Genomic DNA, 26,612 nt, shown 5'->3' with positions numbered 1-26,612 from the left:
AAGGCAGGAGAAAGGATAGGCAGGACTGGCAGGCAGAGAATAAACAGGAGAAGAAATCTAGTAGGAGGATTGAGAAATGAGAAAAGAAGGAAGAGAGGAGGGCTTGAGGGGCCAGCCATAACCAGCAACAGAGTAAGAAAGAAAGAAATACAGAAATAGAGAAAGGTGAAAGCCCAGAGGTAAAAGGTAGAGGGAATAATTTAAGTTAAGAAAAGCTGGTTAGGGGTTGGAGAGATGGCTCAGTGGTTAAGAGAAGAGCACTGACTGCTCTTCCAAAGGTCCTGAGTTCAATTCCCAGCAACCACATGGTGGCTCACAACCATCTGTAATGAGGTCTGGTGCCCTCTTCTGGCCAGCAGGCATACACACAGACAGAATATTATACACATAATAAATAAATATAAAAAAAAAAGAAAAGAAAAGCTGGTTAGAAATAAGCCAAGCTAAGTAAGGCTAGGTATTCACAAGAAAGAATAAGCCTCTATATGCATTTATTTGAGAGTTGTGTGGTAGATCCCCCCAAAAAGAGTCAAAGAAAAACAAACAAAAAAAGAAAAGATGAAGGTGAAAGACCTAGATAGTCAGCCTTGCACTTAGTGCCCTTGACAGGACACTGTCCGGCAACAGAAGGGGTCAAGCATGGTACTCGAAAGAAGAATGAAGAAAAAACAGAGCAGAGCTGCTAGAAGCTGAATTAACCCAACAGAACCACCTCAGGGTCTCTGCAATATGTATTCACAACCAACACAGGCCACCTCCTTCCACCCAAAGGAGTGTTTGTCTCAAGAGCAGAGGGTATGAGCCACAAGAAAGCATCTATCACAGCCAGGTAGGGCTCATGCTAGCAAACAATATGTACCCAAGCATAGGACTCTGTCAACAGAATAAAGTAACAGAATGAAAGAGAAAATCATATGAACATTTCTACAGATACTAGAAAGACCTCAAACAAGATCAAACACCCACTTTTCATTCTTGAAAATATATACATAAGCTGTCAACAAAAGCAACAAGCACTTCCTCTGTGACTTTGAAATATGAGGCTCAAAAGCCAACATGTAACTGAACAGGGAAAGGTCAGCATGTAGCAAGCATGGGGAACATAGTAACGTCACCAACTCCACACTGAGCACACACTGGCTAGCCTAGAGCCTGCCATGAGTTTCCACTAGCAGATGTAGAAAGCAGGTTGCTCAGCCCATGCATATCTGTGAGGTCATTTCACTAAAAGGTGCCATCAACACATGGGTGCTGTTCTCAGCCACGGATATACACCACTCACATACCACTCCTGTTTAGTTTGTCTGACCTGAAATCCCATCCACACGCCTAGAGGCACAGCACTTGGTATACTCAGCCCCAGCAGGGTGACCACCATCTCCAACTTATACCAGGGAGGAGTAGCAGCTAAAGTAGGGCCAGCTTACTTGGCAGAGCCAGCAGGGACATAGAGCCATGGACAGCCTGGTCTCACTGCTCATCTAAACTGAAAGCCCTCCCCAACCTGAGCTTTGCAGGGTCTTCCATCAATGAGCATGATGACAAAGGGTCATTCCTGGTCCATGTGCCACCACAAGGGTCTCACCCTGTGACTTTTTATTTAATTTTTCAAGATTTAGCTATTTATTATGTATACAGTTTTGCCTGCATGAGTGCCTGCACACCAGAAGAAGGCAGCAGATCTCATTACACATGGCTGTGAGCCACCATGTGGTTGCTGGGAGTTGAACTCAGGACCTCTGGAAGTGCTCTTGCTGGGCCGTTCCTCCAGCTCACACACCTTGTGGTAACCTCATCACAAAGCACACACATCAACCTAGAAAGGCCACAGAGGTACAATGCAACTTTAAAAAATTTAACAAAACACTAGGATTTTATATTTTAAAATAAGCCACACAGTCATTAGAGAAACCACTAATTTTAAAGCTGGAGCACCTGGAATAAACTAAAGGAGGTAATGTATGATTCCAAAGAGGATGAAAGGTTCCTAATGGAATAGGCACAGGACCACAGGAACAATCCAATCCATACGAAGTAGGAGTCCCAAATCCACATGAATGAGTTAATATCTGAGAAAAATAGTCAACAAAAATGAAAGTCCTTCCTTATAGCATAGTGACAACTATCAACAGGGACAGAACAACAGAAAATTAAAAACCCTCCATTTTACCATATCCTATATAACAGTTTCCAGCAAGGATCATCTCTAAATGCCAACCACATTCAAAAGTAAATGGGATATTTGAGTCTCTAAGTATCTTCCCACAAGACACCTAATTACAAAGAAAAATAATGAAAACTAGCCTGATCAGGATCAAAGTGACCAGTTAGTGACAGGACAGACAGACACCACAAGACTCCTGAAGATCACAACCCGCTGTGGGACTCCGTACAAAAACACAGAACCTCAACTTTCTTTTCCCCCCGAGACAGTGTTTCTTTATGTACCCCTAGCTGTACTGGAACTTGCTCCACAGACCAGGCTGGCCTTGAACTCACAGAGATCCACCTACCTCTGCTTCCCGAGTGCTGGGATTAAAGGAGTACTCCACGACTGCCCAACCTGAACCTCAATTTAAACAGGAGAAAATGTCTGGGGAATCAGGTGAGGTCGTCAACAAAGTAACTGACAGATCCTTTTAGAAGTAGTAAGTTGGGCTGGAAAGATGTCTCAGCAGTTAAAAGCACTGGCTGCTCTTCCAAAGGACCTAGATTCAATTCCTAGCTGTTGTGAAATTTCAATCCCTTTAGTTAATGAATTTTGGGAATCACTAATCCTAGGGTATGGTCTTGTTCGCACACATGACAATTTATAAACTTAGGGAGAGGATCTTACCCTCTCTTGTTCCCACGCTCTCTTGGGTGGTCAGAGCAGAGTAAGCAGCTTGCCCTTTACCCCTGGACAAAACGACTGGATGAAGGCAGCTGGATAAGCAGCGGTATTCTATTCAGTGAGTGTTTACCCCTATTCTATACCTAAATAAATTCTTGAGAACCCTTAACGACTCTGGTGGCTTTTCACTACCACTAGCACTTAAATGGCAGCTCACAACCATCTGTAACCGAGGATCTGAAGCTTTCTTTTGGCCTCCACAAACAATGCGTGCACAGATATATGCAGGCAAAGCACCTTATAGACAAAACAAAAATAAAATCCCCCCCAAAAAATTAGATTTATTTACTTTTTAATGTACACAGTATTTATATATACATACATGTAGTATCTACCTGCATGTATGCCTGCACACCAGAAGAGGACACCATATCTCATTGTAGATGGTTGTGAGCCACCATGCAGTTGTTGGAAATTGAACTCAGGACCTCTGGAAGAGCAGCCATTGCTCCCAACCTCTGAGCCATCTCTCCAGCACCCCTTTTAAATTTTTTAAAAATAACTGCTAGGTCATGGAAAAGCAGAGCAAGTACCCATCCAAGCGAAAGGGGATCAAATGCAATACTGATCCTCAAAGAGACAACATCCAAAGTTTGATTAATTGCTGCTAGATAACAACACATTACTGGTATTATTTTCCAAATTATATCAGCATTCTGTGTGAAGAATAGTGTGGATGCTGGGAGGGTCTGCATTGCTGCTAAATAGGGTAATGGCTAAGTTAATATGGAACTGTCACCCTTGTCATAATCACAGATATTTAAAACATGGTATAAAGAGCCTGCTGGAAACTGAGCTGAAGGAGGCATGAATGTACAATTCACAAGGATAGGCAACTCAAAAGCAGCTCATGGGATTAGGGTGTGGCTCAGTGGTAACACCTGTCCCTAGGTGCTTGAGGCTCCATCCTCAGCACTACAAAACAAAGTAGTTCACAAGTGGGGGAACAGACTAGCCAGGTGTTAAAAAAAAGTCTTTCCCGCAAAGACTCAATTTCCAGATAAGGTCACTTCACAGATCTTGGAGTTACAGCTTGAATACAGCTTTGAGAAATGCAATTCAATCCACAATGCCAAGAGAATCTCCCCTTACAGAAACCTGAATGCACAAAATGAGACATAGCTCAAAAGGCCTGTTTAGAGGGGCAGAGAAGCCTCTCTGAAGAATGACTCTGGTGCTAAACAAGACTAACAGCTGAGTAAGAGCAGAGCAGGATGAAGGCCAAGACTCGTATCCAGATGGACATAGGGAAGACACAGCCTAATCAGAGAAACCTGGCTCAAAGGACAGAACTGACCAGCCCTGGCCAGGACACCAGGGACAGGTAGTCTGATGGGAGCTGAGAAAGTGCAAGCTCAGCAGGCACTTGGGGAAATATAGCCAGTCCCACATCCACCCCTCCTGAATGTCAACTCCACATGGAGTAAACATGCCACAAAGGATGGGCTATAGTCAGCTCTCTACAATGCAGTCACCAGAACTGTTTTGCAATTAAGCCAGTAGCTTGGAGAACACCCAGCTCCTTGCTGTTCCTCCTTACTCAGCCACACCTTCCAAGCCTGGCAACTGCTGACTCGTAAGGCAGTCCTCCGACCCATGTGGCAGCCCTAGACCCGGCCTCAGCAGGCGATGCCAGGACTCCAGGTTCCTCAGTCACCCTTCCATGGCTCCAGGACCCAGAGCAAAATCCTCACCTTAGCCCAAGGTCTTCTTCCTCTCCATCCCACACTGTGGTCATGCCAGCAACCCAAGAGTGGCACACCCTGAACAGGTACTACACAAAGGCAGTCCAGGAGTGCCTACCACAGGCGAGCCGCCTGACGTAGATCTTAGTAAGGATTTGCAGCACAGTGGGATTTGTGTGAACACCCAGGCTTCAGAAGAGCCTGGAAATAGCATGGGCAGGTGGAGAAAGTCACTTTTGAGCAGTAGACCCAAAGCAGGTAACTGGCCAAGATAGACCTTGACACTAAATTCAAATCTAAGCTTGATAAGCTACTCCACCTCCTCCATTCTGGCTCCTAACATATTTCATGGGAAGAAAAGCTTCCAAGTCCTGCTTAAAGAGCTTGCTGTACAAAGAAAGGAGCCTAAAGCACAAAACCTGGCCAGCAGAGAATTATCCACGCCCATGTGGCTCCCACTACACAGACAAAAGCACTGTAGCCTGAAGGTAGTTCTAACTGGAGAATAGAGGAACCTACCAGTTAGTTCTGCTAAACCAAGGTCATCACAAAGTCAAGAAGCAATAGGCAGCTAAGACACTGGCACAAAATGCCAGGTTTCTGTTTCTTTTTTATTTAGTTTTCTCTTTAAAAAGCAGCTGAAAGCTAGGCACAATGGTACACACCTCAGGTACTCAAGTGGCCGAAACAGGAAAAGTATCAATCTAATGACTGAAACTGGTATGAGCAACAGACAAAAAAATTACACACCGGGGGAGGGGGGAGAAAAAGGGGGCAACAGAGAGAGAGAGATGCAGAAGATTGGAGAAGTGGCTCAGTAATTAAGAGCAATTGTTGATCTTCCAAAGGACCTGGGTTCTAGTCCCACCACCTGCATGGCAGATCACAACTATCTGCAACTCCAGTTCAGGAGACCCAGTGCCCTCTTCTGGTCTCTTCAGAGAACCAAACATGCAGGTGGCACACATATAAATATGCAGACAAAATGCTTTCACATAAGCAGGCAATGGTGGTGCACGCCTTTAATCCCAGTGGAGGCAGGTGGACCTCTGTGAGTTCGAGGTCATCCTGGTCTACAAGAGCTAGTTCCAGGACTGGCTCCAAAGCAACATAGAGAAATTCTGTCTCAAAAAACAAACAAAAGGGGGCTGGAGAGATGGCTCAGCGGTTAAGAGCACTGACTGTTCTTCCAAAGGTCCTGAGTTCAATTCCCAGCAACCACATGGTGGCTCACACCCATCTGTAATGAGGTCTGGCGCCCTCTTCTGGCCTTCAGGCATACACACAGACAAAATATTGTATACATAATAAACAAATAAATATTTTAAAAAAGACAAAAAAAACAAAAAAATGCTTTCATATATAAAAATAAATCTTTAAAACTGAAATGTAGAAAGTCCAGCAAGATGGTTCGATGAGTAAAAGGCTTGCCTCCAAGCCTGATGACCTGAGTTTGATTCCCCAGAATTGAAATGGTAGAGAATTGACTCTCTCTCTCTCTCTCTCTCTCACACACACACACACACACACACCTTTAATGTAGGAAAATAATTAATAATCTGATGCACATCAGTTTGTAACTGCCAAGTCATGAGCAGAGGCTTTAGAACACGCCTAAGATTCCTACACTTCTCTCAGGGAAAGCCATGTCCAGTTACCTCCTTGGACACAGTGGACAGAAGCTAAGCAGTATAGACTAAAGTGAAAGGGTACTCCATCTGCCAGACTTTTTAGAAATATACCACAAGTAGGGCGGTGGTGACACACACCTTTAATCCCAACATTCGGGAGGCAGAGACAGGCGATCTCTGCGAGTTCAAGGCCAGCCTGGTCTATAAAGTGAATTTCAGGATAGCCAGAACTGTTACACAGAGAAACTCTATCTCGAAAAACCAAAGAAAGAAAAAGAAAGAAAGAAAGAAAGAAAGAAAGAAAGAAAGATCAAAGGCAGCATGTCAGGAGACATGTGGACAGTGGCCTAGGGCGTGTTTGTGTATATGTGAGCCATACCTACCTGATCAACCTGCCTGAGACTCTACACATGGACTGCTCCATTGAGCTGATGTAGAATTCCACACCCCAGCAACCATGGACAACAATTATCATTACTATTTCCAGCCACCAACTGTGGAGGTAATTTGCTATGCTGCCATAGTTGCCCAAACAACAACACTTAATACAAAGAATGGAGCCAAAATGCCCTGCTCCCCTCCTGGAGCAGTGACCACACCGCAGGAAACAAGGGAGAATGAAAGGCTAGCGTCCCACGTGCTACAGAGGTCATGCAAGCGAAACCAGTGTGACTACCAACACAGACTGCTGTCTTTCTTTGGTAGTTACTGATCAGCTGGGGCTCAATCGCTCTTTTAAAATGTTACATCTAGACATCATACTGATTCCCAGAGAGACTGGAATAGCCTTGTTTAGACATCACCATTTTTTAAAAGGTCACACATGGATGTCATCTTGATTCTGAAATGTCTGGGACAATGCCTTGTTTGGGTTCCACAACGTTGGTACAAGTTGTTTTTTTTTTTTTAAGCCTTTTCAAAACAACATGAAGAAAAGACAAAACAAAAACATAACAAATCAACATCTTGATAGTATTAAAAACCTTAACTAGTGATTTGGACAGTAGGATATTTAGTTCAAAACTGCATAGATGTAAAAGTCAATTCATGCAACCCATCACACTGACAGGCTAAAAAAGAATAAAATTCTATTTTGGGATCAAAAGATGCCAAAAAGCATTTGATAAAATGCAAGAAACAACCTATTTGTGATAAACACAGACACACATACACACGCACAACAGGAACAGAAGATGAGCTAGAGATAGTTCAGTGGCAAGGCACCTGTCTAGCACACACAAGGATTTGGGTTCCACCCCCCAGAACCAGGAGGAAAAAAAGGGAAAGGTTGTTACTGTTTGTAACATATCTCAGGCCTTTTATGTTACTACATCATGAGGACTCTTCCCCGATGAATAAAGAGGCTTGCTTCTGCAGCTCACCCTTTAGCTTTCCAGTACTGAAGAAAACAGCCCCTGGACCTCCTGCAGACACAGCCTTTTCTTCCCCTCCTACCACAGGAGGACTGACCCTCCTTCTGTGGTTCCCTCAGCCCTCCTCTCCCACCTAACCTGTAAGAACAGTCTTCCCTCCTTTCCATGAGGACAAAGTCTTGTCCTTCCACTCTAGCACATGACATGACTTTGTCCTTCCTTCCTACTTCCCTTTCTTGCACCAGATAAAGACACTTTCTCCCTCAGTCACACTACATGAGAAGATGGCCTCCTCTCTCACATGTGAAAGCATGGGTCCCTCCCTCCTTCCACCATATTAAGAGCACGACCTTCTCTTTTCCTTCTGCCACATGAGAACACAGCCTCCTTTCTCCATGTGAAAACATGGCCACCTCTTTCATCCATATGCAGAGCACACCCTCCACAGGGGTGAACAGTCATGTATTCAGGACTTTTCCAGACCTGACTTTGAATATCTTCACCTGGCTGTTCTTTTGCATCCCTGTGGGGTAGAAGTGTAGTGTGTCCCAACTGTTGTGAAAACCTCTAGCAGATTAATCAAGTTTGAAGAGGAAGGTATGAGAATCTCAGTTTATAGCTAGTCAGTGAGAAGCTTCAGACACAGACTTACAACAAACAGTTTGAGAGGTGGGGGCAGTCCTGTGGAAGGATCCCTTAACCTGAAGGGGCTGGTGAGGCCTCCATGTAGTAGACAGTGTCAGAAATTAATTGGATTAGGGAGTAACCAACTGGTTTCTACTGAAGAACTGAGACTTGTTTGCTGGTGGAAAGGTCACATAAGACTTTCATGTCAATTGCTATAGTATGAGAATAGAATAATTAAAAAAATATGTTTTAAAAACACTAGTGTCAAATGTTTTTAGAACAGCAAAATAGGCCACGAGAAAAAAATTCTTCAACTTGATAAATATCTTCCAAAAAAAAAAGAAGAAGAAGAAGAAAAAGAAAAACACAACAGCTGGCCAACAACAGCTGGTCAAGCAGTTGTGGTACACACCTTTAATTCCAGTACTAAGGAGGCAAAGGCAGGTGGGAGCTCTGTGAGTTCGAGGCCAGCATAATCTACAGAATGAGATCCAGGACAACCAGGGCTATACACAAGAGAAACCCTGTCTTGAAAACAAACAAACAAACAAACAACAACAAAGAAAAAAACAGCTGCCAGGACTGAAGTGACAGCTCAGTGGTTAAGAACACACATTGCTCTTGCAGAAGACCTGGGTTCAGTTCCCAGTACTCACATCAGACAGCTCATAATTTGTAATTTCAGTTCCAGGGGATCCAATATCCTCTTCTGGCCTCTGAGAGTCCCTGTATGCCCATGATGCACATACAGACAAGTACACACGAGCACACATATGGGCACACACACACAAATAAGTAAATGCTTAAAAATAATTTTAAAAAACAGACATGGTGGTACATGCCTTTAATTCCAGCACTTGGGAGGTAGAAAACAGATCGTCCTGGTCTATAGAGTGACTTCTAGACCAGCCAAGAATACATAGTGAGACCCTGATACAAATGAGACTCTGCCTAACCAAAAAAAAAAAAAAAAAGAAAAGAAAGAAAAAAAAGCTAACCTTTCTAATTAACAGCAAGAAACTCAAAGCACTGAGACTAAAGCAAATGTCCCCTCATAATCATTTCTTAATAACATAATACAAGTCCTTAAAAGAAAAGGAAAGCCAGGCAGTGGTGGCGCTTGCCTTTAATCCCAGCACTCAGGAGGCAGAGGCAGGTGAGTTCGAGGCCAGCCTGGTCTACAAGAGTGAGTTCCAGGACAGGCTCCAAAGCTACAGAGAAACCCTGTCTCGAAAAACAAAAAACAAAAAAAAAAAAAAGAAAGAAAGGAAAATAAGGGGGCTGGAGAGATGGCTCAGAGGTTAAGAGCATTGTAGGCAATGCTCTTCCAAAGGTCCTGAGTTCAATTCCCAGCAACCACATGGTGGCTCACAACCATCTGTAATGGGATCTGGTGCCCTCTTCTGGCCTGCAGACATATACACTGACTGAATATTGCATACATAAGAAATAAATAAATATTAAAAAAAAAAAGAAAAAAAGAAAAGAAAGCCAGGTGGTGGTGGCACATGCTTTAATCCCAATACTCAGAAGGTAGAGGCAGGTGGATTTCTGTGAGTTCTAGGCCAGCCTGGTCCACAGAGGGAGTTTCAGGACGGCCAGGGCTACACACAGAGAAAGCCAGTCTTGGTGGGGTGGGGGTGGGGGGCTTGGGGAGAGGAATAAAACTACACAATCATCTATGTAGAAAATCTGAAAGAATTAACAAAGTAACTCTGGAAAGATAAGCCATTATAGTTAAGACTGTTGGAATTAACACAGAAAAGGCAATCTCAGCCGAGCATGGCGGTACACATCTTTAATCCCAGCAGAGACAAGCAGATCACCAAGTTCAAGGTGAGTCTGGTCTACAAAACAAGTTCCAGGACCACCAGGGTTACACAGTGAGACCCAGTCTCAGAAAAAGGAAAAAAAAATCGTTTTCCCATATGCTAGCAATGAATAAGTGGAGGCATATTAAAAATATGTCATTTATGCAAGCATTTCACAAATTACTGACATATATATCCAACAGGCTATGACCTACATCTATGAGGAAACTTCAAAACTCTGATGAAACAAATCAGAGAAACACAAAACAATGAGGTAGCCCACGTCCATGCAAAATGCTAACGTGTCCTAATTCAATCTATACAGGCAAGGCAATTCTAATTTTCCTAGTCCATAAGAATATCATAGGGTCAGGATGGAACTGGAGAGATGGCTCAGTGGTTAGGAGCACTTGCAGCTCTTGCAAAGGACCCAGGTTCCATTCCCAATACCAACATGGTGGCTCACAACCATCCCTAACTCCAGTTCTGACCTCCATGGGCACTGGGCACACACATGGTGCATATACATTGAATCAGGCAAAACACTCACATAAAATGAATAAATCTAATAAAAATTTTAAAATAAAGTCATTAATTAAGAAGAAGGAGAAGAAACAAAGACAACAATGACCACAGGGGTCTAGGGAAATGACTCAGCAGTGAAGCACATTGGCTGTTCTGCTGGAGGACCTGAGTTCGACTTCCAGCACCCATATGGCAGCTAACAATCATCTGTAATTCTAGTCTTGACATCCTCCTCTTGCTTCCTTGGGTACTACATACATGTGGTTCACAGACATACACATAGCAAAATACATAGATAAAACAGTATTTTTACTTATTTATTTATTTAGGTTTTTTCGAGACAGGGTTTCCCTGTAGCTTTGGAGCCTGTCCTGGAACTAGCTCTTGTAGATCAGGCTGGTCTTGAACTTAGAAAGATCCTCCTGCCTCTGCCTCCGCCTCCCAAGTGCTGGGATTAAAGGCGTGTGCCACCACCGCCCAGCTCGATAAAACAGCATTTATTCAAAAAGAGAATACCTTAGGCCAGGTGGCTTAAAAACAACAGAATCTTATTTCTCACATTCTAAAGACTAGGGAATCAAAGAGCACGTGAATGACAGATGTGGTGTCTGCCAGGGCTTCCATTCGCCTCCTTTCTGGTGTGCAGAGGTCCATTTTTTCTGTCTCTTCATATGGTGAAAACTTGCTTGAGGTTTTTGGGGTTTTTGTTTTTTTGTTTGTTTGTTTGGTTTGGTTTTTCCAGACAGGGTTTCTCTGTGCATCTTTGGGTGTCCTGGAACTCACTCTATAGACCAGGCTGGTTTCAAACTCACAGAGATCCACCTGCCTCTGCCTCCTCAGTGCTGGGATTAAAGGCGTGTGCACACGACGTCCGGCCTTAAATCAGCTTTCTTTTTTTTTTTAAATATTTATTTATTTATTATGTATACAATATTCTGTCTGTGTGTATGCCTGAAGGCCAGAAGAGGGCACCAGACCTCATTACAGATGGTTGTGAGCCACCATGTGGTTGCTGGGAATTGAACTCAGGACCTTTGGAAGAGCAGGCAATGCTCTTAACCACTGAGCCATCTCTCCAGCCCCCTTAAATCAGCTTTCTTATAGCACTCAGGACCACCAGCCCAGGGGTAGCACTGCTCACATTAATCATCAATCAAGAAAATGCCCAACAGGATTGCCCATAAGCAATCTAGTGGAGGCATTTTCTCAAGTGAGGGTCTCTCTTTCATTGGGTCAAGCTGGCACAAAACTAGTCAGCATGCAGTATACATCTTCTTGCAGATAACCTAAATTCAGCTCCCAGCACCCACACTGTATGGCTCATACCCACCTCTAGTTCCAGCTCTAGGTGATCTAACACCCTCTTCCGGACTCCTCTAGCACTTGCACTTACAACACTTGTACATAATCAAACACACACAATACACACAATTAAAAATAAGCCTTTAAAAGTGAGTTATTAAACCAGGAAATACAAGGAAGAAACTTACACCTCATTACTAAGTGAAAGAAGCCAATATGAAAAGAATGCCAAACGTATGACATTCTAGAAAAGGCAAAACTGTAGAGACAGTAAAAAGGGTAAGTGGTGATCAGTGGCTGAGAGAGGGAGGGATGAACTGGAGCAAAGAGCCTTAGGGTATTGAAACACTCGGCTTAGCATTAAAATGGAAAATGCTATCACTACACATTAAACAAAACTCAAAAAGTTCGGCATCTGGGCTAGAGATATGGCTCACCACTTAAAAGAGTATCTGTTGCTCTTGCAGAGAAATTCAATTTCCAGCACCCAGATGGTGGCTCACAACCATCCACAACTCCAATTCCAGAGGACCCAGCCTCCCCTTCTGACTTCCACAGGCACCAGGCACACATGTGGTGCACATACATACATGCAAGCAAAACACTCATGAATATAAAAATAAAATAGAGGGCTGGATAGATGACTCAGCAGTTAAGAACATTGCCCGCTCTTCCAAAGGTCCTGAGTTCAATTCCCAGCAACCACATGGTGGCATCTGAAAACAGATCTGATGCCCTCTTCTGGCCTGGAGTCAGACACACAGACAGAATACTGTATACATAAATAAATAAATATTTTTAAAAAATAAAATAAAATAGATAAATCTTTTTCTAAAATGAGACATCTTGATGTGTCCCTGAGCCAGGTGGTGATGGTGCACAACTTTATTCCCAGGACTCGGGAGGCAGAGGCAGGTGGCTCTCTGTGAGTTCAAGGCCATCCTGGTCTACAAGAGCTAGTTCCAGGACAGGCTCCAAAACTACAGAGAAACCCTGTCTTGAAAAAAACAAAGATGTAGCCCTGACTGTTCTGGAACTCACTCTGTTGACCAGGCTGTCCTTGAAGTCACAAAGATCCGCCAGCCCCTGCCTGCAGAGTACTGGGTCTGTGCCACCTCCACCAGGAAATAAAGGTACTTTTTGATTCTAGTCATTTTCTTTACATAGCCCAGGCTAGACTCAACCTCTCAAGTATTAGATTATAGGCAGACACAACCACACCTACTTTTTCAAGTACACAGAATCCATTCTTGGGTAGTGTCACCTTTGCAATCCAATAAAAGAACCATAAATTTAAAAAAGGAAATCATCAGGAACAATCAGTACTGGTGAGTCCAGACTGTAGAGCACCACATGGAAGAAGGCAGTACCTGTGCTCTTCCTCGCTGATAAAAGGCATCAGGTGAGGTCTGATCAGCCAGGTGGAACATGCAGATTGAGACTTGACAGCCTACTCACTAGCTCAACCCCAACCCTTAAAAATAAGAATGAATTACTCAGCCCACCACCTAGGCAGATGGCCTTTAACTCTAGTACTCGCCTTTAATCCCAGCACTCGGGAGGCAGAAGCAGGCAGATCGCTGAGTTTAAGGCCAACCTGGTCTACAGAGTGAGTTCCAGGATAGCCAAGGACACAGAGAAACACTGTCTGTGGAGGGGGGGGGGGTAATTAACTACCCATTAGCAAAGCTTCAAGGAGTTAAAGTACCCGGAACTCTACTATATAAGTTAATTTTCCTTTGAGAAATGTCATTGTAGACTATAAAGGAGTTTATATAATTTCTTTCATTATTACTAATTTTAGGTGTGAATCATCACACTGACCTTCGTTATTATTAATTTTTCAAGTAAGCATACAAAATAAAGGTGTTCATTATGTCATAAAAGTGTTTTTGAGCTAAATATACTGATACATGCCTGTAATTCCAGCACACAGGAGAGGAGGCTGAAGGATCACAAGCCAGCCACTAGCCTGAGTCACACAATGAGAGCTTTCTCAAAAGCTAAAATAAAGTTTTTCTTAATAAAAGAAAATTTTCGGGCTGGAGATATGGCTCAGAGGTTAGGAGCACTGGCTGCTCTTCCAGAGGTTCTGAGTTCAATTCCCAGCAACCACATGGTGGCTCACAGCCATCTGTATGAGATCTGGTGCCCTTTTCTGGCCTGCAGACAAACATGGAAGGAATGTTGTATACATAATAAATAAATCTTTAAAAAAAAAAAAAAAGAAAGAAAGAAAGAAAATTTTCTCCACTGTTTCCAAAGCACCAATGTAAAATACCTAAGGATTTTCTTGAGTCTTGTTTCTACCAGTAACATCATGTTCTTTCTCTCAGACTGAAGCTCCTTGATATTCCTAGTCCCTGAGTGCACATGTATATTCACAGAATCTCTGCACCTAGAAGTTCGGATACTTAAAAAAGCCGCAGGGCAGCATATGCCTTTAATCCCAGCACTCTGGAGAAGGCAGAGGCAGGACAGCACAGTAGGGACTACACAGAGGAACCCTGTCAGGGAGGCAGGGGATTGTTTGGGCTGGAGAGACAATAACTCAGTGGTTAAGAGCACTGGCTGCTCTTGCAGAGGACCTGTGTTAGATCCCTAACAACGACAGTGTTCCCACAACTACCAGTAACTCCGGTTTCTTGGGACCAATACCCTCTTCTCTCCTCAAAGGGCACCAAGGATGCATGTGAAAAAGACACACAATCAGGCAAAACGCTCACCTATACAAATGAAATCAATGTTTTAATTTAAAAAAATTGTTTGGCGTTTTCTCTGTCTCAGATTAGCAACTAAAACTGTCTCTTCAATGATTATCAACCTCAGTGAAGAAAAACTAAAAGGCCATGTAAATTAGTACGGCTCCAGTCCAAGCCCCAAGCTCCTATACCAGAAGGAAAAGTTCCAGAACCAAGATCTAAGTTCCAGGGACAATTAGAAGAATCATTTATCAAGCCATGAGAAGGGACCAGGCTTGCTATGTCCAATATTCAGAGGAGTAAGGCGTGAACTAGGTGCCAGACCCAGGAAAGAGTTTGAAAGGACTTCCACATACAGGTCTGTGCTAACCAAATCTATGGAAAGAAAACCCAATTTCTAGACATTTCAATTTCCACTTTGGAGTAATATTCAGAATTTCAAAAGAAAACCATCCTCACTCCTAGTTTCTGAATGAGATACTGAACCTCTCTTCAAAGACCCACTTCCATCAGAAACACAAGGTTACCAAAATGTATTTAAAGAAGCAGTACCAGTAAGTACCAGTCACATTTCTTAATGCAAAAACTAAGCTGGAGCATGCCTTTAAATCCCAGCACTCAGCAGGCAGAGGCAGGCTGATCTCTGAGTTCGGGGCCAGCCTGGCCTACATAGTGAGATCCAGGACAGTAAGAGATACACAGAGAACCCCTGTCTCAGGGGGAAAAACAAAAACAAAAACAAAAACAAAACAAGCCACAACAACAAAAAAACCACTAAAGTCAAACTAATCCATCTTTAAAAATTCTCAGAGTCGAGACATTATTATAAACTAAGTAATGTGCTGGAGGTGTAGGTATGCCAGGCCCAGGGATAGAATCCTCAACACTAGAAAGAAAAAAAAAAGGAAATGATGGAACTTTAGGTTCATACTTAAAGATATATTCAATAATGAAATACTCTTAAGTGCAAAAAATTTCAACCGTGAATTTAAGTTGGAGTGATGTATTTCGGATCTCTACTTAACACTAAGGGAAAATAAAATCCAACCTACAAAGTTAGTAGCCAATAAGGAGCGGCAATATACACTGTCTACATCTCACATTCCATCCTCCACTCACAGGAAGTCTTAAAGGGACTTACACTCCCTTCGGAATACACTTCTAAGTCACCTTCCACGGGTCCTTGGGAAGTATCTGCTCTTAGGATTGATTCCCTTAAGGGACCATCCTATCTCGTCAAACTTCCTGCTTCCTGAGTACAGAATAACAATCACTGAGTCCCAGAAACAGTGGGCTCAAGGGCCCACAGGCTCAGCATGGCGACAAGAGGTCTCAAAGTCGACACGAGAAGTGATTCAACAAGTGGCAGCGCGCCCCAGGCGCAGCGGGCAGGCCTTACCGCCCGGCGTGCAGGAGCGCGCACAACAGGAGTGCTTAGGGCCTGGCCTGCTCGGAGGGGTCCCGGGACGCGCGACGACTTTGGAGAGCTGGGTCCCCGGGGACCTTGGGGTATCCCGGCCACGGGACACGAGGACCGCGCTGGGCCCGGGGCGCGCGGGGACCTTAAGGCGCTGAGCCGCCTGCCGGCCCGAGGGGGTGGCGTTCCGCGCGCTGCGGCGATGCACCGGGTTCTCGACGTGCGGCTGCGCGGCGCCGGCCGACGTGCGGGGACTCCGGACTGACAGACAGCACAAGGACACGGCGTCCCCGCAGCCGGACTTTGTGGCGGTGCGCAGGACGACGACGGCCGGGAACACTCTCCGCGGGGCCGGCGAGCGCCCGGCTCCCTGAGTGAGGCGGGGCGCCAGCCGCGGAGGCTGCGCTCCGCGCATGGGGACGACGCGCCTCAGCCACCTCGGAACAAAACCGCAGACGACGCCCCGCCCCCTCCGGCCGTCCTCATTGGCCGCCGCGCCGCTACGGCCGCCGCGAGCCTTCAGCCGCCCGCTCGCGCACCAGCGCAAGGAAGCCGCCGCCGCAAGCAGCAGATTCTCAGCCGCGCCGCGGGGCGGACCGACGACGTCGCCCGGCTGGTTGTGGGCGTGGCCTTTTGACTTCCCGCCCCCCCAAGTCTCTCACTTCCCTCCCGCGAGCAATGTGCGCCGCCGCTGACCCCGCCCCCGGCACGAGCACCGCCCCCTTGCGTGCGCCAGCGCGCACAGGGTATGACATTGACCTCCGGGTCTTGGCGGGGAGGCAAAGGCTGGCAGCAGCGACGTGAGACTGCGAGTAGTCCCTCAGCAACTCCAGGGCTCGCTGTGGCAGCCTTCCTTCTTTCCCTACCTTTCTTTACTTTTCATTTTTTGAAACAAGGTCTCACGGGGTAGCTCGGACTGTTCTGGAACAGTAGAGCAGGCTGGCCTCGAACTCACAGAGTCCGTCAGAAACCAGCTCTCCCTGTCTTTTTCCGGTTGGTAATGTGTCCTTGGGCAAGTCCATACCCTCAGGGGTTTCAGTTCTGGACCTGTGTGTGACTGGGAGGCAGGCGCACATTGGTGCTACATCCATAATGGTGCAAGCAAGGAAGGCTGTTCTACAGGGGGCTGTGACTTGTGAGGGAGCACTTCCCAGAATGCTGGAAGCCAGGCCCAGCAAAGAGAAAACACCTGTTTACTTGGCTAGGACTTGACGTGATGACTCCCATCTGCAATGGCAGATGCCTGTAATCCATAGACACCCTTGTCCCAAAACAACAAAAACTCAAAAAGGTTGCTGCTTGAGGTGGAAAATGGAGTAGTTCTGAAAGCATTTGGAATAAGACCTAAAAAGCAATACATTAGAGAGCCACTAGATATTCCTGGGGCTGGATGCTGGGGACACCAGGTGTCAGGCCAGGCCTCCACAGGTTGTGACCCAGTAAGTTCAGTCCTGTATAGGCGCAGAGACCCAGGGCCAGGATCAACTAGAAAGAATGTCCTTACCTGCCACATAACCAGCTACAGGCCTTTAATTCCCTCCTCCAGGTTTCTTGAGGACAGGGGGCTTGTGACCTGAATCACAACAGGCAGGCATCTGGCACACACACACAGAGACATCTGGCAGGCACCTGTGCCTAAAAGGAACTCTGCCCAGAACAGTCCTCATCCCCACTCTGGACCCAGGGTGGCCTTCTCAAATCACCACGGTCACCTTGTGTTTCCCAAGCCCTGTGGCTGATTAAATTACATATGCCATACAGCTCAGCTGTATTTGATTAATTACTAACGGCTTTCAGGGATTGAGTCTGTGCCCTTTTAGAGTAATGTTCGTTGAATTGATGAATTCACATAAAACCAAAAAGTACTTCAAACCACCTACAGGTCAGATTGCAGGGGATGGCTTGCAGGCCAGCACAAGGGCCACATTAGTGATGCTGAGGACAGATGCCAGCATCATGGTGTTTATCAAGTCCTGAAAGTGACCAGCTAAGGGAAGGTACTAAAATCATCCTTGGTTCACAGATAAGGAAACTGCTGCCACCAAGGGACTGGGTCCCCTCCCACGACACTAAGTAGCAATGTCGTCAGCCTGTTTTCCTCAGTGCCTAACTTCAGCTCCCTTTGAGAATATTGCATGCAGCAATCTGGAAGAAGCCAAGTCCACTTGGCCATCCTACCTGGGTTGAAGCCCTGAGGTGAAAGACAGTGCTGGCCTAACCTCACACTCACCACTCTCGAGGAAACTACTAGAACATTGGACAGCCCAGGCCATTTCAGTACATAGGTTTGCTAACACAGCTTCAAGGCAGGATGGGTTCCAGAAGAACACACCTGGATTGTCATAGCCCACCTTAGCTCACCTCAACAAAACCTAGCTCACCCCAGTACACCTCAGCATCCCTAACACATTAGATACCTTAATATGTCCCAGCACATCAAACACATCCTGACATCTCAAATCACCCCAACAGACTTTAGCACACCCCAGCATACTTAAGCACAGCACGGGGTCTATCTAGATGCCACAGCGCTTGGGATAAGGAGGGCAGTCTGAAGAAAGATCTCAGGCTGCTGGGCCTTGCCCTCACTGTCTCCTATCCTATGCAAAGCTAATCAGACCAGAGAGCGCATTAGTGAGCTGACAGGTACCCAAAATGCATGACATCTCTGAACCAAACCAGCTGGCCAATAGCCACTCTACATAATGGCTGTCACCTGCTCCATCATAGCCATGTCTGGGCTAATATACAGAGACCCCATGCAGACTCCTGTCCAAAGAAGCTAAATATTCTACATGATTGATAACTTTATTGATGTGGGAATCCCCTCTGTATGCTGTGATTACCATTAATGAATAAAGAAAGCTGGCTTGAGCCTACAGCAAGGCAGAATTTAGCTAGGTGGGGAAAACTAAATTAAATGCTGGAAGAAAGGAGGCAGAGTCAGAGAGAAGCCATGTAGCTCCACCGGAGACAGATACTGTTTGGAATCTTGCCGGTAAGCCACAGCCATGCTGCGATACATAGATTACTAGAAATGGGTTAAATTAAGATGTATGAGTTAGCCAATAAGAAGTTAGAGATAATGGGCCAAGCAGTGATTTAAATATTATGGTTTCTGTGTGATTGTTTCAGGTCTGAGCTGCCAGGCAGCTGGGAAACAAACAAGCAGCTTTCCTCCAACCCTTTATTATTTTTCTGTGTTTGGCACATAATCTGCTACAAACAGGCATCTCTCAACACAACAGAAACAATCACCATCAATATGATGGTGCTTGGAGTCCCTACATTCCAGAGGCTGAGGAAAGCTGTAAATTCAAGGCCAGTCTTAGGTATGGAACAAGACCCCCAATCTCAAAAAATTAAAAACTACAAAACTTCCAGACACCTATTCTGTACTTCTGAGCCCAGGATCGTGAAATGCAGGAGTGCCAGGTCTATACCCCCTCTGAAGGTTCTGGGGAGGGACCTACCGCCTCTCCACAGGTCTGTACCCCCTCCGAAGGTTCTGGGGAGGGTCCTTCTGCCTCTTCAATCTTTTCATGTCCATGTCACACTCCGGTCGCAGGCTACTCTCCTCTGTGGCTCTGTTTCTCTTCTTTGGTATTCATTTTCTACTTTCTTGGTAGTTTTAATTTTTTTAATTTATTATTTTATGCGTATGAGTGTTTTGCCTACAAGTATGTCAGTAGACTACACGAATACAATGCACTTGCGGAGATCAGAAGAGGGTGTCAGATCCTTTGCACTGGAGTTACAGATGGTTGTGAGCCATTTAGGTGCTGAAAAATCTTACCTGAGTCCTCTGAAAGAGCAACAAGTATTATTAACTGTTGAGCCAACTCTCCAGCCCCTTTGGTATTTTTTAAGGATAGTGGTTACTGGATTTAAGGACCATTTGAGTAACTCAAGCTCTTTAACTACACCAGCTAACTCCCCTTCCCCAAACACAATATGAATTTAAAAACGATCCCTACAGGATGTAGTCCCCAGCTGGTCATGCTCTTTTGGGAGACTGTGGGACCTTTATAACATGTGACCTAGCTGGCATACATAGGCAATACTTGAAGGCTATACAGCCCAGTTCTAACCTAGTGTCTGCTTCAGGATCTGCTGAGATGTGGACAAGCTATTGACAAGTGCCACCTGACAAGGACAGTGCTGATCCAGCCACCATTCCTACCCTATCCTGAAAGATTACCCTCTGAATTGTGAGTCAAGATAATCTTTTTTTTAAAGATTTATTTATGTATTTCATAGGTAGTGATGACAGTTCTTGGTTGTCAACTTGACCACATCTGGAACTAACTAAAACCTGAGCATTTGGGTACACCTGTGAGGGATTTTTTTTCCTTAATTAAATCACTTGAAGTGGGAAGACCCACTTTTAATTAAGATCTTTGGAGGTGGGAATATCCACCATTAATCTGGGCCACACCTTCTGCCAGCAGCCTATATAAAGGACAGGGAGGAAGGAAGCTTGTTTCTCTTTGCCTGCTTGCTCTCAATGGCAAGTTCATCCCTTCACTAGCAGTAGAGCCTACTTCTTGGGAATTCTGGTGTATACTGAAGACCAGCTGAAACATCCAGCCTTGTAGACTGAACTATTACTGGACTCTTGGACTTTTCATTGATAAACAGCCATTTTGGGACTAGCTGGACTACAGCCTGTAAGCCATTCTAATAAATCCCAGATAGATAGATGACAGATATAGATACATTTATTCATTCATTCTATCAGTTCTATTTCACCAGAGGACCCTGACTAATACAACAGTTATAAACAGTTATGAGCTGCCATGGAAGTGCTGGGAATTGAACTCCAGTCCTCTGGCTGAGCAGCCAGTGCTCTTACCCGTTGAACCATCTCTTCTCTTTTAAATAGTTTCTGTCAGGTATTTTGTCATAGTAACCAGAGAAGTAACACACCAAATAATGCCTCAGTCTCAAGATCCAAAGACTTTTGAATATCTTTTAACATTTAACTAAAATTCTGAATAGCTAAGAAAATCCAGGAGAGATAGGTCAGGCAGGGGTTATAAAGGTATGTTCAGGGGATACATAGAAACTCGACTGCAGGAGAACCACAGCAGAGACCCCGCCTCAGCTCCAAAGGGACTGGAGGCTACCAGGTCCTGGTGAGAGACACCACCTCCACAGGAGGGCTTCCTCTCCTCCCTCCTTTAATATTCATTCCAGGTGTCTGTCCAAACCACTCAGGGACCAGAGACCCCTGATGTTGTCCCCGGGTTCAATAGAGGATAGATAGGGCGTAGCACAGACTCAGAGTGGTACATGAAGGACTACCACCCAGAACAGATATGTCATAGATATGTCTGCTTCTTAGCATGAATAAAGAAAAGAAGCTGAAATACGATCACTGTAATGTTTTGTTTGTTTTAAGACAGGGTCTCACCGTGTAGCCCTGGCTCGCCTGGAACTTTCTATGTAGACCAAGCTGGCTTCAGACTCAAGAGATCCATCTGCCTGTTTCCAGTTTCACTCAGTCATTTCTTTCTCTCTCCCTCCCTTCCTCCCTTCCTCCCTCCCTCCCTCCCTTTATTTTTAATTTTGTTATCTGTGAGTTTTTATCTGCACATATGCATGTGCACTACATGCACGCCTGGTGCTCAGGGTGGTTAGTAGAGGGCAATAGATTCCCTGGAACTAGAGTTAAGATGGTTGTGAGCCCTCATGTAGATGCTGGTTTTCTTCAAGAACCTGGAGGCTGAAGAGATGGCTCAGCAGTAAAGAGCATGGCTGCTCTTCCAGAAGAACAGGGTTCAATTCCCATGACCATGGCAGCACAAGACTGTAACTCCAGTTTCAGGGCTTGTGACACCCTTACAGACATACCTGCAGACAAAACACCAATGTTCAATGTACCTGGAGATTGAGAAATGACCACGTGGTCCTGATCCCTGGTTTGGATGAGAATGCATGGTAGGGGGCAGTGGAAACAGGAGATTACAAAAGTTGTCTAGGGTTCACAAGGTCTGTTTACCCTGACACCTAAGGTCCTATCTGCTGGCAACAGACACAGGAAAAACTTGCAAAGTGTTTATGTGGAATTCTGGAGAAACATCCTGGCAGGAGGTTGACTGACCTTCTTGTCTCCAGCCTGGTGAGAAGTCAAACTGTCCCAGGGAGTACTAGAGACGCCCGTCCTCTATGATGTCTTCAGTGGCAGGAAAGACAGCTGCCCTCTAGATGCGATGGGAGATTTCCAGAAAGCCAAGGCACCTGCCAATCAGCCCAAGGGGATCTGGTGTAGGTTGACATCTAAAGCACCTAACACCCTACCTCCTAGGATTCACATCCTAGTTCATCCCCTTGAAGGACTGGAAATGGTTTGCTACTAACTACAGACATGACAGGTCACATGGCACTGTACATCTTTGGAACACAATCTCTCCCCTGCCTCTGTGAGGATTGGAGGGGACCTCAGGCTCATATCTGAAGTGAGTTTTCACTTCAGACAAAGGTGTAGCCTCAGCCAACACCCCCTGTACACAACCCAAGAAGCTACCAGAGACTCCTGACACATGCCGAGAGGACCAATATTCCTGCTGGCCATATGTATTATAATTTGCTACCCAAAAGTAGGTAGCTTATACTTCAGAATTCATGCAGGACCACTGGAGGTCCCAGTCTAGGTGACCAGGTTCTCTCTGTGCAGACCTAGGCACTCCCCAGCCTTGGCAAAGCAACAGAGATGGGACTACAATCAATTTGCTCTTATTTGTTGGTTGTTTTACTCTTTTGGGGGATCCGCCACCCAGAAGAGAAGAGGAGAGGAGGGGAGGGGAGGAGAGAACAGGGGAAAGAAAAATTATTCATCTAGCTTTTGCCTCTAGGCTTTTTCCTTTTCTTGTGTGTATCTTACTTTCACTCTGACTCCGTGGCTGACACCTGGTATCCTCCTCTCCTTGTTCTCTTCCTCCTCTGCTTCTTCCCAGATTTTTCTTATTTATTCTGTCTGCCTACCAGCCCCACCTATCCTTTTCTCCTGCCTTGCTATCGGCTGGCGGTTCAGCTTTTTATTAGACCAGAAAGGTGTTTTAGTCAGGCACAGTAACGCAGCTTCAGAGTTAAACAAATGCAACATTAAAGAATGCAACACATATGCCAGGCAGTGGTGGTGCACACCTTTAATCCCAGCACTTGGGAGGTAGAGGCAGGTGGATCTCTGTGAGTTCAAGGCCAGCCTGGTCTACAAGAGCTAGTTCCAGGACAGGCTCAAATGCTACATAGAAACCCTGTCTCGAAAAACAAAACAAAAACAAACAAAAAACAAAAAACAAAAAACAAAAAAAAGCAACACATCCACATCTTTGCATCATTATAACAAATATTCCATAGCACAAGCAAATGTAACACATCTTAAAATAATATTCCACAACACTTACTCTTTGCTGTCACCCCTGGAGACCATGCTTACCCGGGTCTGTATGGGACTGGGTGCTGGTTACCAGGGCATCCTGGACAAGACAGCAACGCCATGGGTTCATAAAGGGCACAGAGATAAACCATACCAGAAACAGATTCAGGGAACAGGAGTCTGCTTTATTACACATGAACAACCACATATACAGTGAGATAAACCATACCAGAGACGGGTTCAGGGAACAGGAGTCTACTTTATTGCACACGAACAACCACATATACAGTGGAAGCCCACTGACTGTGATTGGTTAGCACGTTACCTCAGATTGGACAGTGAGCGCTCATACCACCAGGGTCTCTATGAGGAAGAAGCACATTAAAGATGTGGAGAGTGCAGACCTGTCCATGGGTCAGCTACCAGCATGCTACTTCAGAATGCAGTGTTCTGACTTCAGGAGTATGGTGTGCCGTGCTTTTATTTTAGAAGTGCAGTTCACCTTCAATCCCAGCACTTGGGAGGCAGAGGCAGGCAGATCTCTGTGAGTTCAAAGCCAGCTTGGTCTACAGAGTGAGTTCCAGGACAGCCAGGGCTGTTTCACAGAGAAACTCTGCCTCGAAAAAACAAACAAACAAACAGGAATGCAGTGTGCCAAGGAGGCTGGCCACCAGGTCATACCTGCATTTTCCCCTACAGCTTGAGAAACACACAGGGTTTCAGAGGCACCAAAGAGTCTTTCTGGGCATTAACACCCCCTGGCACCTCCTGGTACCTCCCAGGAGAGGGGGATGTTATATTATTATGTTGATTTTATAAATGTAGATCTAAAGGCAAGCCACACAGCCACAAGGAGCCACAAGGAGCCAGGCTAGGAGAGAAGGAAAGGTCTCACCACATGGAAAGCTTCTTTGTATGACAGGCCCAAGGAAGATACTAATGAGGGCCAGTCTTGGGCCCTCAGCCATCAAGTCCTTAGAGAATCATATATGTAGCTTTGCTTCCTGCACTCACTCCTACCCAGAGAAAGATTTTTTTCCCCCTGAAAATATCAAGATATCTTTGCTGTTTTATTGAGCTAGGGTCTCATGTACCTGAAACTAACCTAGACCTCCTGATCTCCAGGTTCTCCTGCTTCCACCTCCCAAGTGCTCTGCTCTGCTCTAATGCATCTTTAAAGTACGACTTTTATAAAGTGGCTTATGTCTAAAGTCAGCAAAAACAAAAAACAAAAACAAAAAAACAGCAGGGGCTGGAAAGATGGCTCAACAGTTAAGAGTAGTGGCTGCTCTTGCAGAGGACCCACATGGCAGCTCACAACCATCTCTAACTCTAGTTCCAGGGGATCTGATGCCCTCTTCTGTCCTCCACATGGTACACATGCATTCAGGCAAACACCCATACACATTAAGTAATAAAAGTTTAAAACAACAAAGAAAAAAGCCTCTGCATTCTTAAATATATTGAGTTATACAGATTACACCAGGGCAGATCCAAAGTAGACAAGTCCACATGCCAATTTACAAGGGATGTCATTTGCCCAGTTATAATAACAGTCCCATAGACCAGTTAGATCTATGATGGAGAGAGGAACCTGGGCCCCATGAGCTCAGAAACTCCTTAGGTTCCAGTAGAGAGCTGACGACTCACTGAGGAGTCTCAACAGACAGCTTCCCAAAGACACAAAGAGGTTAGCAATTCAGCAGCTGCTAAAAAAGCAGGATCCTGACAACAACCAGAAACAAGGACAGCTTCACAATAAAGAAAGCCAGCCAGAGGCTGTGGGATGACAACCCCGATAAGCTGACCCGTCTACCCCGAGACACAGAGAGAGACAAGATAGCAATCTGCCTGGAATTGTGAAGAATTAATCATGCTGGGACCAACTTAATTTAGTTCTGACACTTCTTGGCTCTATGTTGAAGAGTCAAGACGACTAGGGCCAGGGAGATGGCTCAGCCTGTAACAGCACATGTTGCTCAGATGACCTCAGTTCTGTCCCCAGAATCCAGAGTGAGAGAACCAACTCCTGGAAGCTTTTCTCTGACCTCCACATGCACACAATAACACATATTTTCAGAATACACACACACACCACACACAAATAAATTAAAACGTAACTTAGTTCTTAGCTAACTGGTTATTCAAATAAAAATTCATATAGAAAATATTAGATTATATTACCAGCATTGAGGAGCGAGACCTGAAGTCTGAAGATGGATTTTCTTGCTGTGTAAGATAAAAGCATTCAAAAAATTAAGAGCCAGGTGTAGAGTCTTTATGGAGGTGGGAAGTGGATTGCTGCGGGTTTGAGGTCAACCTGATCTATAGAGTAAGATCCAGGCCAGTCAGAGCTATCTAGGAAAATCCTGTCTCAAAAAATAAAAGACATATTTGCCAGGTGGTGGTGGCACACAGCTTTAATTCCAGCACTCGGGAGGCAGAGGCGGATCTCTGAGTTCCGGGCTAGCCTGGTCTACAAGAGCTAGTTCCAAGGACAGGTACCAAAGCTACACAGACAAACCTTGTCTCAAAAAAAAACAACAACAAAAAAGGCATTTTTAGAACTTATGGCAAGGTCTAGTTGCTTCAGGCACTGCTAAACCTGAGTCTGAATCGTTCCCTGGGCTCCACGCTTTCCTGCCTGCTCATTCCAGTCAGCAAATCACACTGCTGAGGCTTGCTGGTCACCAGGTGGGAATGCAGCGAGTTACGGCTGCCAGGTAAAAACCCAGTTACAGCCTACTTACTTACTTCCCCCATCCACTGCTTGCATACTAGAAGAGAACATGCTCTCTGGTGGCCAGTTCACAGCAATGCTACAGTCATGAAATCCCATCAGCACATGCCATGTAAGCAGTCCCAAGTAGATCTTATCTCTATCCCCAGGGCCAGACTCGGCTCCTGGCTTTGTCCTCTAAGTTGCTGGGTCCACCCTCAAAATTATCCTTCTAGCTCATGGAGAATAACCTCTGTACTTAGAATCTTTTTTTTTGTTTGTTTTTGTTTTTCAAGACAGGGTTTCTCTGTGTAGACCTGGCTGTCCTGAAACTCGATCTATAGACCAGACTGGCCATGAACTCAGAGATCCACCTGCACCACACACACACAGTGAGTTCAGGACAGCCAGGGTTACAGAGAACCGTCTTGAAAAACACCAAAAAAGTGTGTACAATAATCACACTCGACATGTCACTAGAATCTTGAGCCTGCTTACTGTTTGCAAGATTCCAAGGGCCCAAAAGGCTAAATTTACTTCCATTGC

The 26,612-nt window shown here is 45.2% G+C and overlaps 1 protein-coding gene across 4 annotated transcripts in view; it reads right to left on the bottom strand.

Moving 5' to 3' along the window:
• The window catches only part of Fam53a (family with sequence similarity 53 member A), a 32,624-nt gene extending 16,536 nt beyond the window's left edge, over positions 1-16,088 (bottom strand). For 2 of the 4 annotated variants that reach the window (XM_048414983.3, XM_085692054.2), the window contains exon 1: positions 15,949-16,088. The gene's annotated coding sequence lies outside the window, so the exon portion shown is untranslated. Of the gene's footprint in view, positions 1-15,690; positions 15,831-15,948 lie in introns of those variants that run through there. The other 2 variants (XM_048414985.3, XM_048414982.3) reach the window with 2 other exon arrangements.
• Positions 16,089-26,612: the final 10,524 nt, after the last annotated feature.

This window comes from Myodes glareolus, chromosome 8 (assembly GCF_982192425.1).
Source record: "Myodes glareolus chromosome 8, mMyoGla1.1, whole genome shotgun sequence".
Lineage (NCBI taxonomy): Eukaryota > Metazoa > Chordata > Mammalia > Rodentia > Cricetidae > Myodes > Myodes glareolus.
The sequence above is the reverse complement of the archived record's forward strand: the minus strand, read 5'-3'. Positions and strand labels throughout refer to the sequence as shown.